General features: G+C 41.6%; 1 pseudogene; it reads right to left on the bottom strand.

Moving 5' to 3' along the window:
- Nucleotides 1–11,394: 11,394 nt before the first annotated feature.
- Nucleotides 11,395–11,696, bottom strand: part of LOC149970441 (uncharacterized) — a 50,543-nt pseudogene continuing 50,241 nt past the window's right edge.

Below are 11,696 nucleotides of genomic sequence, written 5' to 3'. Positions count from 1 at the left end.
AGGGCCCAGGAGGCCTGTAAACAGTAGCTATAAAAAGTGGTTGAGTAGGCTGCATAGATTTCATGACTAGAAGCTCAAAAGGCAAAAACACAACAAATATTTTTTGGAGGGGGGTAAATAGAAATTTGCTGTTGGAAATGTTAGCAACACCTCTGCCTTTGCGGGATGCGTGGGGGATATGGTCACTAGTGTAACCACGAGGAGAGGCCTCAATTAACACAGTAAAATCATCAGGCTTGAGCAATGTTCATCAGGCCAATCACATCAAGGTTATGATCAGTGGTTAGTACATTCAAAGTGAGGGATCTAACATTAAGTATTCCTATTTTGAGATGTGAGTTATTATCATAATCTCTTTCAGTGATGACAGGAATGGAGGAGGTCTTTATTCGAGTGAGATAGCTAAGATGAACACCACCATGTTAAGTTTTGCCTGACCTACAGTACCAGTCAAAACATTCTACAATGTAGAATAATAGTAAGGACATCAAAACAAACAATGAAATAACACATATGGAATCATGTAGTAACCAAAAAAGTGTTAAACAAAGAAAAAATATATTTGAGATTTTAGATTATTCAAAGTCGCCACCCTTTGCCTTGGTGACAGATTTGTACACTCTTGGCATTCTCTCAACCAGCTTCACCTGGAATGCTTTTCCAACAGTCTTGAAGGAGTTCCCACATATGCTGAGTACTTGTTGGCTGCTTTTCCTTCACTCTGCGGTCCAACTCATCCCAAACCATCTCAATTGGGTTGAGGTCGGGTGATTGAGGAGGCCAGGTCATCTGATGCAGCACTCCATAAATCACCTTCTTGGTCAAATAGTCCTTACACAGCCTGGAGGTGTGTTGGGTCATTGTCCTGTTGAAAAACAAATGATTGTCCCACTATGCGCAATCCAGATGGGATGGCGTATTACTGCAGAATTCTGTGGTAGCCATGCTGGTTAAGCGTGCCTTGAATTCTAAATAAATCACCAACAGTGTCACCAGCAAAGCACCCAGACACCATCACACCTCCTCCTCCATGCTTCACTGTGGGAACCACACATGGGGAGATCATCCGTTCACCTACTCTGCGTCTCACAAAGACACAGCGGCTGCAACCAAAATTCTCACATTTGAACACATCAGACTAAAGGACAGATTTCCACCTGTCTAATGTCCATTGCTCGTGTTTCTTGGCCCAAGCAAGTCTCTTGTTATTATTTGTGTCCTTTAGTAGTGGTTTCTTTGCAGCAATTCGACCATGAAAGCCTGATTCACATAGCCTCCTCTGAACAGTTGATGTTGAGATGTGTCTGTTACTTGAACTCTGTTAAGCAATTATTTGGGCTGCAATCTGAGGTGCAGTTAATTGCCAATTTCGTAGGCTGGTAACTCTAACAAACGTATCTTCTGCAGCAGACTGGGTCTTCCTTTCCTGTGACAGTCCTCGTGAGAGCCAGTTTCATCAAAGCGCTTTATGGTTTTTGCGACTGCACTTGAAGAAACTTTCAAATTTCTCGAAATTTTCCAGATTGACTGACCTTCATGTCTTAAAGTAATGATGGACTGTAATTTACTGTTCTTGCCATAAACTGTTCTTGCCATAATATGGACTTGGTATTTTACCAAATAGGGATATTTTCTGGATACCAACCCTACCCTGTCACAACACAACTGATTGGCTCAAACACATTAAGAAGGAAAGAAATTGCACAAATTAACTTTTAACAAGAGACAACTGTTAATTGAAAAGCATTCCAGGTGAGTATCTCATGAAACTGCTTGAGAGAATGCCAAGAATGTGCAAAGCTGTCATCAAGGTAAAGGGTGGCTACTTTGAAGAATATTTTAATGTGTTTACCACTTTTTTGGTCACTACATGTGTTATTGTGGAATAACTATGTGTTAATAACTATGTGTTATGCCATAGTTTTGATGTCTTCACTATTACTCTACAATGTAGACAATAGTAAAAAATAAAGAAAAACCCTTGAATGAGTAGGTGTGTCCAAACTCTTGACTGATACTGTATGTCCAGATTAAGCATTGAATTCAAAAGTTGTGTGAGGACAAAACTAAGACCATGGTAAACTTAAATACAGAGTTTGATTAATTGGTAAAAAAGCAAAACAGTTTTGCAGGTAACCAAATAGCAACAAACAGTACAGCAATACGGAGACAACACAGAAGTGTGTTGCGTCATCAGTCACGTCTTTAGGTTGTGGGAACGTTGTGGTTGTGGGAACATCGTCGGGACATGACAAGAGATATGTTCCAAAAACAATCAAATTGTCCATTTGTGCTGACATCCCAGATAATATTTTTATCAGGGCGCACAAAACATTCCTTTGATATTGCAAGAATGTTGACAGAACAGCATTTGAGCTCTTTAAATGGTTCCCAGAGTGTTTAATTAGGTTTTGGGAACAGTGCGGGTACATTACAAGAGATAGATTCCCAAACCACAAAATACACTCAGTTGTGATGACATTCTTTAAGTTAGGTTGCACAGGATATTCCCTTAATGTTGTAAAATTGTTGACACAACACCTGTTCTTTAAAGGTTCCCAGAGTATTTCATTAAGTTACGTGAGATGTCTGGGATGTTGCAAGAACTTTCTAGTTATTTTCACATATTGTATTAGCAAAGAAAAGTCACTCAATGTTGCACAATGTTCCACACTTTCCAAATAAGTAAGTGTTTCTGATGTTCATAACCTATTTGTTTTAGGTTTAACATAATTTGCCATTGATGCTCACGCAATATACATTTGACCTTGTCTTGGAGGTTCTCAGAACATTTGGAACATGTTATATTTCAGTTTGACATCATATTACCACATGCTCTGCATGCACATTTCTAGTTCCTTATAGCATAAGAAATACGATTGGAATTCATCCCCATTATGTTTCTCTCCAGCTTTAATAGCAATTCACGTTTAGTATTGTATTCTAGACCCACTAGTACAAGGTGATGTAGACACACAGCATTTGATTTAATTCACGGGAAATGTAATCATAGAAACACAACCATATTATTTACACTTCATATGTTGACAATCTGCACATGTGGCGTTTGAACACATGTTCTTCGGATTTGTGTTCAAATCAGTAACCCTCCGCGCCACCAGGGGAAAGCTGGGGTGTTGTAGTGTTTTTTCAGTCTACAGTATATAGATCAGGTATTATGGTTAATCAGGACACAGAACACAGTTTCTGAGTTATTCAAATGTTCACATCCTCTTCATATGCTGTGTACTTGTAAAACTGTATTTTATCATTTTTGTTCTTCATCACGCTGATAGTCTTAGGAAACATTTATAAAGCTTCCTTTAAATAACTTGTCTTATTGTGTATTCATATACTGTACGTCTTAAATACCGATCAGAAACTTTTACTCATTTGACATTTTCACCATTTCAATCCAAACACATAAAAATGCATGCAATACCAATTCTGAAAAATGATGACACATATTAAATATACAAAAGTGAATTCAGGTTCAATGCAATAATCTTTTTTTTCTTACATTTTCTGTGCTGTCCTCTCCAATATCTTAATTTAGCACATTAAAGGACACAAAAACAGTTATTCATTCAATATGAAAAGACTGGTGATTTATCACACAATTTAATAGAATTTGGTTTGCTGTGCCAAATTTGATATTCTTCAGATGAGCAGCATTGTGGGCACTATGGATTCTAAAATAAACCCACCTGCTGTTCACCAGTTCTTCTGTGTGGTGCAGAACGAAGAGTTAAAACCAATGTAAGTTTCCAGGTCTTGTACCTCCACATTCCTGTGATTACAACTGAATGCACCGATGAAAACAATACTTGACCTTGTGTACTCTACTCCTTTTTAAATGTGTGAATGCTAAATCCTATCACAGACTATGACTTTTCCCCTTCCGCCCCTTGTGGCTGTACAGTGCCCACAGGTCATCGTCACCTGCTTTAGTCATAACCCGTTTGACACTTTCCCCGGGGAGATGTGATTTAAAGGAATACAAGTTATTTAAAGCTAGCTTTATAAAAATCTATCCAACCAATAAGACTTTCTTAAGACTTTCAACACATGAATGAAGACAAATCTCCATGAAAGGCAGTGTTACATGTACCGAGCACTGACCTCAACCTCATCGAACACCTTTGGGATAAATTGGAACGCCGCCTGCGCACCAGGCATAATCGTCCAACATCAGTGCCCGACCTCACTAATGCTCTTGTGGCTGAATGGAAGCAAGTCCCCCGCAGCAATGTTCCAACATCTAGTGGAAAACCTTCCCAGAAGAGCGGAGGCTGTTATAGCAGCAAAGTGGGGACCAACTCCATAATAATGCCCATGATTGTGGTATGAGATGTTCGATGAGTAGGTGTCCGCATACTTTTGGTCATGTAGTGTATCTAATGTTCTCAAAATGTATTAGGGAAAGGGGGATACCTAGTCAGTTGTACAACTGAATGCCTTCAACTGAAATGTGCCTTCCGCATTTCTGAATACACTGGCAAAATTTCTTTAACTGGCAATTCTATGAACAGTCTTGTGTACGTTTTAAATTGACACAATGCCTGTTAGCAAAGGTGTCAGCTAGAGATGGCGTGCAGGAGCTTGCAGGGATTTGTAGTCTTGCATGATGTCTATGTTGATGCTAATTAGCGTTTTCGAATCTGAGAGTAAATAGAGCCGAGTTATCAAAACATCACACCAGGGTAAGCCTACACGAAACACCGGCCTTATTTTAAGTGTTTCTAAAATTCCCTATGGGAAAAACAATTGGAACCATTTCCCTGTTTGACTGCTACATTTTATGGGTATTATGACAACTCCTTTGCTGTTGTTCGGGGATTGATTTGCACTTTTCGCACCAAAGTACGTTTTTCTCTAGGAGACAGAACGAGTCTCCTTCCTGAGCATTATGACGGCTGCTTGGTTCCATGGTGTTTATACTTGCGTACTTTTGTTTGTACAGATGAATGTCAATGTGGTACCTTCAGGCGTTTGGAAATTGCTCCCAAGGATGAACCAGACATGTGGAGGTCTACAATTTGTTTTCTGAGGTCTTGGCAGATTTATTTAGATTTTCCCATGATGTCAAGCAAAGTGGTACTGAGTTTGAAGGTAGGTCTTGAAATACATCCACAGGTACACCTCCAATTGACTCAAATGATGTCAATTAGCCTAACAGAAGATTCTAAAGCCATGACATAATTTTCTGGAATTTTCCAAGCTGTTTAAATGCCCAGTCAACTTAGTGTATGTAAACATTCGACCCACTGGAATTGTGATACAGTGAATTATAAGAGTATTAATCTGTCTTTAAACAATTGTTGGAAAAATTACTTGTGTCATGCACAAAGTAAGGTGTCCTAACTGACTTGCCAAAAATATAGTTTGTTAAACAAGAAATTTGTGGAGTGGTTGAAAAACAAGTTTTAATGACTCCAACCTAAGTGTATGTAAACGTCAGACTTTAAATATATTCAATTTTGAGTTTGCATCCCAATATTGCACTTACGTACATCACAGAAGACTGAAATATAACAAAACAATTTAACATAGAAAGACTGGAATTTCGGCAGATTAAGATGATAATGTTTGTTAATTATGAATTTATGAAAAACATTAATAACATTCCACTCATAAGAGAAAACAAGGCTGTTGAGTCTGCCGATAAGAATATGGTGATTGACAGAGTCGAAAGCCTTGGCCAGGTCGATGAAGACGACTGCACAGTACTGTCTTTTATCGATGGCGGTTATGATATCATTTAGTACCTTGAGCATGGCTGAGGTGCACCCGTGACCAGCTCGGAAACCGGATTGCACAGAGGAGAAGGTACGGTGGGATTCTAAATGGTCAGTGATCTGTTTATTAACTTGGCTTTCGAAGAGTTTAGAAAGCCAGGGCAGGATGGATATAGGTCTATAGCAGTTTGGGTCTAGAGTGTCACCCCCTTTGAAGAGGGGAATGACCATGGCAGCTTTCCAATCTTTAGGGATCTTGGACGATACGAAAGAGAGGTTGAACAGACTGGTAATAGGGGATAATGTTAGAAAGAGAGAGTCCAGATTGTCTAGCCCAGATGACTTGTACGGGTCTAGGCTTTGCAGCTCTTTCAGAACATCTGCTGTCTGTATTTGGGTGAAGAAGAAGCTGGGGAGTCTTGGGCAAGTAGCTGCGGGGGGTGCGGGGCTGTTGGCCAGGGTTGGGGTAGCCAGGAGGAAAGCATGGCCAGCCGTAGAGAAATGCTTGTTGAAATTCTCGATAATGGATTTATCGGTGGTGACAGTATTACCTAGCCTCAGTGCAGTGGGCAGCTGGGAGGAGATGCTCTTTTTCTCCATGGACTTTACAGTGTCCCAAAACTTTTGGGAGTAAGAGCTACAGGATCCACATTTCTGTTTGAAAAAGCTAGTCTTTAATCCTGACTGACAGCGTGTATTGGTTCCTGACTTCCCTGAAAAGTTGCATATCGCGGGGACTATTCGATGCTAGTGCAGTCCGCCACAGGATATTTTTGTGCTGATCGAGGGCAGTAAGGTCTGGAGTGAACCAAGGGCTATACCAGTTCTTAGATCTACATTTTTTGAAAGGGGCTTTTTTAAGATTGTGAGGAAATTACTTTAAAAGAACGAGTGAGGTCATTTGGTAATTTGACAGCAGGGAAGGGGTCTTTTCCCAATTCCATCAAAGTAAGACCTCTTGACTTTTCCCACGTTGTTATATTACAGTCTTGTTCTAAAATAACCAATCTAAACACAATACCCCAAAATAACAAAGCAAAAACAGGTTTTTAGACATTTTTGCAAATGTATTAAAAAAACGTAAGTATTCAGACCCTATGAGACTTGAAATTGAGCTCTGGTGCATCCTGTTGCCATTGATCATCCTTGAGATGTTTCTACAACTTGTTTGAAGCCACCTGTGGTAAATTCAATTGATTTGACATGATTTGGAAAGGCACACACCTGTCTATATAAGGTCCCACAGTTGACAGTGCATATCAGAGCAAAAACCAAGCCATGAGGTCGAAGGAATTGTCAGTAGAGCTCCAAGACAGGATTGTGTCAAACAACACATCTGGTGAATGGTACCAAAACATTTTTGCAGCATTGAACGTCCTCAAGAACAAAGTGGCCATCATTCTTAAATGGAAGAAGTTTAGAACCACCAAGACTCTTCCTAGAGCTGGCCGCCTGGTCAAACTGAGCAATCGGGGAGAAGGGCCTTGGTCATGGAGGTGACCAAGAACCCGATGGTCACTCTGACAGAGCTCTTCTGTGGAGATGTTGAACCTCACAGAAGGACAACTATCTCTGCAGCACTCCACCAATCAGGCCTTTATGGTAGAGGGGCCAGGCGGAAGCCAATCCTCAGTAAAAGGCATGACAGCCCGCTTGTAGTTTGCCAAAAGGCACCTAAAGACTCTCAGACCATGATAAACAAGATTCTCTCGTCTGATGAAACCAAGATTGAACTCTTTGCCCTGAATGCCAAGCGTCACGTCTGGAGGAAACCTGGTACCATCCCTACGGTGAAGCATGGTGGTGGCAGCATCATGCTGTGGGGATGTTTTTCAGTGGCAGAGACTGGGAGACTAGTCAGAATGAACAGAGCAAAGTACAGAGAGATCCTTGATGAAAACCTGTTCCAGAGAGCTTAGGACCTCAGACAGGGGTAAAGTTTCACCTTCCAACAGGACAACCACCCTAAGCACACAGCCAAGACAAAGCAGTAGTGGCATTCTCTGAATGTCCTTGAGTGGCCCAGCCAGTGCTCGGACTTGAACCAATCGAACATCTCTGGAGAGACCAGAAAATAGCTGTGCAGCGACACTCTCCATCCAACCTGACAGAGAGGATCTGCAGAGAAGAATGGGAGAAACTCTCTAAATACAGGTGTGCCAAGCTTGTAGCGTCATACCCAAGAAGATTCCCTGGCTGTAATCGCTGCTTAAGTAAATGTAATATTTCATTATTTTATTTTTTAAATTAAACTTGATCTAAAACGCTGTTTTTGCTTTGTCTTCATGGGGTATTGTGTGTAGATTGAAGGAAATAAATTATCAATCCAGTTTTGAATAAGGCTGTAATGTAACAAAATGTGGAAAAAGACAAGGTGTCTGAATACTTTCTGACTGCACTGAATACAAAAGTACGTGGACAACCCTTTATGTTAGTGGATTGCTGACAGGGGTATAAAGTAGAGCACACAGCCATGCATTATATATAGACAAATCAAATCAAATCAAATGTATTTATATAGCCCTTCGTACATCAGCTGATATCTCAAAGTGCTGTACAGAAACCCAGCCTAAAACCCCAAACAGCAAGCAATGCAGGTGTTGAAGCACGTTGGCTAGGAAAAACTCCCTAGAAAGGCCAAAACCTAGGAAGAAACCTAGAGAGGAACCAGGCTATGAGGGGTAGCCAGTCCTCTTCTGGCTGTGCCGGGTGGAGATTATAACAGAACATGTCCAAGATGTTCAAATGTTCATAAATGACCAGCATGGTCAAATAATAGGTCTGGGACAGATAGCACTGTCCGGTGAACAGGTCAGGATTCCATAGCTGCAGGCAGAACTGTTGATACTGGAGCAGCAGCACGGCCAGATGGACTGGGGACAGCAAGGAGTCATCATGCCAGGTAGTCCTGAGGCATGGTCCTAGGGCTCAGGTCCTCTGAGAGAGAGAAAGAAAGAGAGAAAGAGAGAATTAGAGAGGGCATACTTAAATTCACACAGGACACCGGAAAAGACAGGAAAAGTACTCCAGATATAGCAAACTGACCCTAGGCCCCCGACACATAAACTACTGCAGCATAAATACTGGAGGCTGAGACAGGAGGGGTCAGGAGACACTGTGGCCCCATCCAATGATACCCCCGGACAGGGCCAAACAGGAAGGATATATCCCCACCCACTTTGCCAAAGCACAGCCCCCACACCACTAGAGGGATATCTTCAACCACCAACTTACCATCCTGAGACAAGGCCGAGTACAAAGATCACCGCCACGGCACAGCCCAAGGGTTGGCAGTAGAATGGCCTTACTGAAGAGCTCAGTGACTTTCAACAGGGCGCTGTTATAGGATGCCACTTTTCCAACAAGTCCGTTCGTAAAATGTATGCCTTGCTAAAGTTGCCCCGGTCAACTGTAAGTTCTGTTATTGTGAAGTGGAAACGTCTAGGAGCAACAACGGCTCAGCTGCAAAGTGGTAGGCCACACAAGCTCACAGAATGGGACTGCTGAGTGCTGAAGAGCGTAGCGCATACAAATCGTCTGTCCTCGGTTGCAACATCCCATACCGAGTACCAAACTGTCTCTGGAAGCAACGTCAGCACATTAGATTTTTGTTGGGAGCTTCATGAATTGGGTTTCCATGGCCAATCAGCCGCACACAAGCCTAAGATCACAATGCGCAATCGTCGGCTGGAGTGGTGTAAAGCTCACCGCCATTGGACTCTGGAGTAGTGAAAAAATGTGTTCCCTGGAGTGATAAATCCTCTTCACCAACTGGCAATCCAACGGATGAATCTGTGTTTGGCGGATGCCAGGAGAATGCTACCTGCCTGAATGCATAGTTTAATCTGTAAAGTTTGGTGGAGGAATAATTATCTGGGACTGTTATTCATGGTTCGGGCTAGGCCCCTTCGTTCCAGTGAAGGGAAATCTTAACACTACACCAGACAATGACATTCTAGACGATTCTGCGATTCCAACTTTGTGGCAACAAAAGTCCTTTCCTGTTTTAGCACAACAATGCCCCCGTGCACAAAGCGAGGACCATACAGAAATGGTTTGTGCAAATCGGTGTGGAAGACCTTGACTGGCCTGCACAGAGGCCTGACCTCAACCCCATCAAACACCTTTGGGAGGAATTGGAATGCCGACTGCGACCCAGGCTTAATCGCCCAACATCAGTGCCCAAACTCACTAAAGCTCTTGTGGCTGAATGGAAGCAAGTCCATGCAGTAATGTTCCAGCATCTGGTGGAAAGGGGCCCGACTTCATAATAATGCCCATGATTTTGGAATGAGATGTTTGACGGACATGTGTCCACATACTTTTGGTCATGTAGTGTTTCTCCTTGCCTCCTTTTCAACTGTATCGGAGTATGTAAGTTGGGGGCAGTAATAATGACATGGATATATTTGGCTGCCAAACTTTCCCCACTGACTACACGTTTCAACACAAGATTTAAATAATATTACACCATTCTAAAATGATTTCATTACATTTTTTAAATGGCCTGGCTCCCCCTCCACTTAGTACTTTTGTTAAACAGAAAACCCGAACATATGGCAGCAGATCCACAAGGTCTGCCAAGAGAGGTGACTGTATAGTTCCCTTAAGGAAAAGCACTTTTAGTCAATCTGCTTTGTCTGTGAGAGCTTCCCATGTCTGGAATACACTGCCATCAGACACACATAACTGCACCACCTATCACACTTTCACAAAAAACATGAAGACATGGCTAAAGGTCAATCAGATTTGTGAACATAATCCCTAGCTGTGTATTGCTGCTTTCCAAACACTTTGTTGCTTTTATGGGTTTTGTCTTGTTGCTTTTTGCGCTATGTTTCTCTGTCTGCATGCTATGTCTTGCTTGTCCTATGTTGCTCTGTCTGCATGCTATGTCTTGCTTGTCCTATGTTGCTCTGCGTGTGCTCACTGCTTATTGATTGTCTGTAATTGTTTTTAAAAACCTGAGCAGGGATTGTGGTTGAAAATTTGCCATTTGTTAAAACCGGCACTTTTACTGAAACGTTGATTAATGTGCACACTCCCTGTAAAAATACAAATGAATTCAAACTAGGTAAGTCAGTTAAGAACAAATTCTTACTTACAATGACGGCCTATCTCGTGGACACTGGGTCAAGTGTTCATCGCCCTATGGGACTCCCAATCATAGCCAAATGTGATACAGCCTGAAAAATGAATGTGCCCTTGAGCAAAGAACCTAACCCTAATTTTATCCAGGGGAGCTGTACTACTATGGCGGACCCTGCAAAACAACACATTTCACTTTACCTCTCCGGTGTATATTTTTACATCTCTATTAGGTTCAATGTTAATACATTGAAGTGAAATGACTGGCATTCATTAAACTGTGCGTTGTCTCCTGCAGGTTAGGTAGAGACTCTAAATTTAAAAAAAATATTCATATTTTTCCGTCATTGTCTTTTGATGAACGAAAACATGTTCTATCATAGTTGCTCAAAATGGATCAGAAACTACTACTCTGCTTTGCTCTTTGCAATTTTGTTTTTTTGTTCTTCCTCCTCCTTGTACCCCTATTTTTACAGTACTGTACCCTGCATCTCACAAACTTGTCCTTTGTCTCTGTGATACTGTAATTATTGTTCTTTGTTGATATGAACCTGCAACCAGTCAAAATCTATTGAGCATTCAATACTGTCAATAAATGGAAAGCACAATGTTCAGGGCCATACAATGTGTCCATTGTACAGTATACAGCCTACAATGCACTGTACTACAGTATACAATACTAAAAGGGACAAAAATCAAAGGAGTAAACATGTGATCAATGTGCTTCTTCTTGTCTTTGGGCTGGGTCAGGCCAGAGCACTTCGTCGACATCACAAGCAACATTGTCCCTCCTGAGGCAACGGGGTGTGCCGTATCCAGCCCTGACATGATTCCTCACCTATATCACCACAGGCTAAATCCATGGCTTGC

The sequence above is a fragment of the Oncorhynchus mykiss genome, chromosome 29 (assembly GCF_057628025.1).
Source record: "Oncorhynchus mykiss isolate SJ-2025 chromosome 29, ASM5762802v1, whole genome shotgun sequence".
NCBI lineage: Eukaryota > Metazoa > Chordata > Actinopteri > Salmoniformes > Salmonidae > Oncorhynchus > Oncorhynchus mykiss.
This window is presented reverse-complemented; position numbering and strand designations above follow the sequence as displayed.